At 38.2% G+C, this 3,425-nt stretch overlaps 1 protein-coding gene across 1 annotated transcript in view; it reads left to right on the forward strand.

Moving 5' to 3' along the window:
- Positions 1–1,506: 1,506 nt before the first annotated feature.
- LOC106878668 (uncharacterized) overlaps positions 1,507–3,425 on the forward strand; it is an 11,726-nt gene continuing 9,807 nt past the window's right edge. The window contains exon 1 of the mRNA XM_014927953.2: positions 1,507–1,828. The gene's annotated coding sequence lies outside the window, so the exon portion shown is untranslated. The remainder of the gene's footprint in view (positions 1,829–3,425) is intronic.

Genomic DNA, 3,425 nt, shown 5'->3' on the forward strand with positions numbered 1-3,425 from the left:
TCCAACCCATGCCAGCATGGAAAGCGGACGTTAAACGATGATGATGATATCCACTGACGTCTTGTGGAAATGTCATAACAATGTTGAATTTTAGAACTCTAGAAAATGGATACAATGAAGCAAGGTCCTTAGAGGGTTTTCCTGTACTTACTATATCTACAAAAACAGCAGCTTCTACCCTTCAGTCGATCTGACGATGTTTATTGTGAACTGTGAGTGGATTTGGTAGACGGAAACTGAAAGAAGCCTGTCGTATATATGCATATATATGTGTGTGTGTGTTTTTGTGTGTCTGCGTTTGTCTCCCCACCATTGCTTGACAACCGATGCTGGTGTGTTTACGTCCCCATAACGTAGCGGTTCGGCAAAAAGAGACCGATAGAATAAGTACTAGGCTTCCAAATAAGTCCTGGGGTCGATTTGCTCGACTAAAGGCGGTGCTCCAGCATGGCCGCAGTCAAATGACTGAGACAAGTAAAAGAGTAAAAGAGAATATATGTGTGTAACTGTTATTCAGATAGTTGATTGTCATTTTGGAAATTGTAGTAATGTGTGTTTTGGTGAGATGAAGCCACACAGGCAGTCAACCACCCGACTACTGGAATTGTTTATCACAGTAACAATTTATTACCTGTAATGCGTTGCTGTGTTGCCTCAACTGTGACACCAATTCTTACTTCCTTTACTTCACCTTCATCATCCAAAGACGTTTCTTTATTAATTATGGAATCATTATTGATAAGTTTGGATGTGTTTGTATGGTGTTGACATTGTTATGTCTGAAGAAATTACTACGTTGTTGATGTTCTCTTTTTTGATCTTTCATTACTTTTGTCATGTGTTTATCATCATCATCATCGTTTAACGTCTGCTTTCCATGCTAGCATGGGTTGGACGATTTGACTGAGGACCTGTTTATATATATATATATATATATATATATAAAAGATAAATAAGAGTGAAAAAACTACAGAAGGGTTGTGTTACATGGTTAAAGTATATATTTAAATTATGTCAGAAAAATGTTATAAAATCTTTTTGGTATATAAACATTGTATTTGGAGAAATAACCGGTTTTGTGTTGTCTTTTCAAATTTCTCTACTTCATGGTAACATGTCTTCACTCCCACATCCAACCACGTGCTTTCACATACCAACTTTCTCACCTATATATATATATATATATATACATAATTATTACAATTAAAAGGGTAAAGGATTATCAATTTATTAATTTATTAATAAATTAATAATTAATAATTTTTACCAAGCCCTTCGGTATGTAAGCACCATTATCGGTGGAGAACTTATTTAAAAGTTCTTATACATTTATAAACAAAATTAAGGGATCAGCAACAGGTTGCTTCACCACATACCGAAGTTCAGAAATAGTAGCTAAAATGCTGAAACTTTTTCTTCTTTTCTTCTTTTTTTTCTTCTTTTTTTCTTCTTTTTTCTTCTTGTTTTGCCTATGTGAGTTGCAGGTAATTGCTATCTGTTGAAGTTTCAGCATTTTAGCTGCTATTTCTGTTTTATTATTGATATTTGTTCCATCATATTTCCTATATTTGATATGAAAATATTATTTTGTTTATCGATAAGATATGTTTGTATAACCTTGAACTCATCATTATATACTTCCTCATTTGTAGTACTCCTTTAAGCTCTCCCTGAAGAAGAAGGATAGGCTATCTAGCAGAGTGGTTGCTAGTTACCTGTCCGATTTAGGCGCTGACCTTCACCATCCAAATAGAGAGACTGTGACCCCACTGGGTCTCATCAATAACCCAGATCTGATAGAAAAATTAAAAGCCTTTTTACCACCTCAGTAAGTATTCCGTGGCAATAAAAAGATAGACAAGTATATTTTTTGTTTTGTATATAATCATTTCTATGTGGAAGTGCAATGGCCCAGTGGTTAGTGCAGCGGACTCGCGGTCATAGGATCGCGGTTTCTTTTTGAAATGTTGTGGTAACAACAAACAAGATGAAGATACATACCCATCCAATGTAAATAAGATGCAAAAATTCTACCCTCCTCCAGGTTATAACTGCATTCATTAACGTCTGGCGAAAACGAACTTACATCATCTTCGGACTTCTGTGAATATAAATCCAATGATTGTTGTTATGCTCTTGTTGTTGTTTTTGCAACTGTACTATGGACGCTAATAGGTCTTCCATTATTTAACAAGTTGTATCACGAACAAAGTGTTAAATAACCTACGTGAGATTCGAAACCCTCATCGTCAGATGTTGTAACGTAATCTGTTATGTACAATAATTAAGATAATCAGATGTCAGTAAAAACAATGTTGTTGTTGGCACTCCATCGCTTACAACGACAAGGGTTCCAGTTGATCCGATCAACGGAACAGCCTGCTCGTGGAATTAACGTGCAAGTGGCTGAGCACTCCACAGACACGTTTACCCTTAACGTAGTTCTCGGGGATATTCAGCGTGGCACAGTGTGACAAGGCTGACCCTTTGAATTACAGGTACAACAGAAAGAGGAAGTAAGAGTGAGAGAGTACAGCAGGGTTCGCCACCATCCCCTGCCAGAGCCTCGTGGAGCTTTAGGTGTTTTTGCCCAATAAACACTCACAACGCCCGGTCTGGGAATCGAATCCACGGTCCTATGACCGCGAATCCGCTGCCCTAACCACTGGGCCATTGCGCCTCCACAAAAACAATGTAACAAACTAACAAATCTCTTCAAGAACTCACCGATCGATGCCGTCCGACTTTACTGTGATCCTTCATTGTGTTCTTCTGTAAGGATTTTGGCTTTTAATATCTCCTGTGCATGACTAGTTTTTAATTAGCTACAATGGTGGGGGAAGACACATCAGTCAGGCTTTCGAAGGATCAATTTGGTAGTGGGACCATTTCCCACAGCCCTTCAATCATAAAACTGTTAGGTACCTTTCATCGGTCTGAGATCATCCAGAGTGTTAGTGGTACATTGAAGGCAGATAGAAAAATGACATTTACTGCATTCAACTCATCAGTTTGAAATGAGCCCTTAGTATACATGAATCCCTAAAAATAATTCTCTCTACATTTTCTTGTTCTCTCTCAATTTTTTGCCTTCATCCATTTCTGTCGAAGACCGTAGGCTCGAGTCGTCAAAGACTTTTTCCATTCTTCCCGAGGGTCAAACTAATAAAACAATACACCTGCTAGTGGTTCCCTCACCTGTCTTTGTCTTCTGTTTTCGGTAAATTTGAACTATATAGGCGCAGGAGTGGCTGTGTGGTAAGTAGCTTGCTTACCAACCACATGGTTCCGGGTGCAGTCCCACTGCGTGGCACCTTGGGCAAGTGTCTTCTACTATAGCCTCGGGCCGACCAAAGCCTTGTGAGTGGATTTGGTAGACGGAAACTGAAAGAAGCCCATCATATATATATATATATATATATATA

The sequence above is a fragment of the Octopus bimaculoides genome, unplaced genomic scaffold (assembly GCF_001194135.2).
Source record: "Octopus bimaculoides isolate UCB-OBI-ISO-001 unplaced genomic scaffold, ASM119413v2 Scaffold_87364, whole genome shotgun sequence".
In the NCBI taxonomy this organism is placed as follows: domain Eukaryota; kingdom Metazoa; phylum Mollusca; class Cephalopoda; order Octopoda; family Octopodidae; genus Octopus; species Octopus bimaculoides.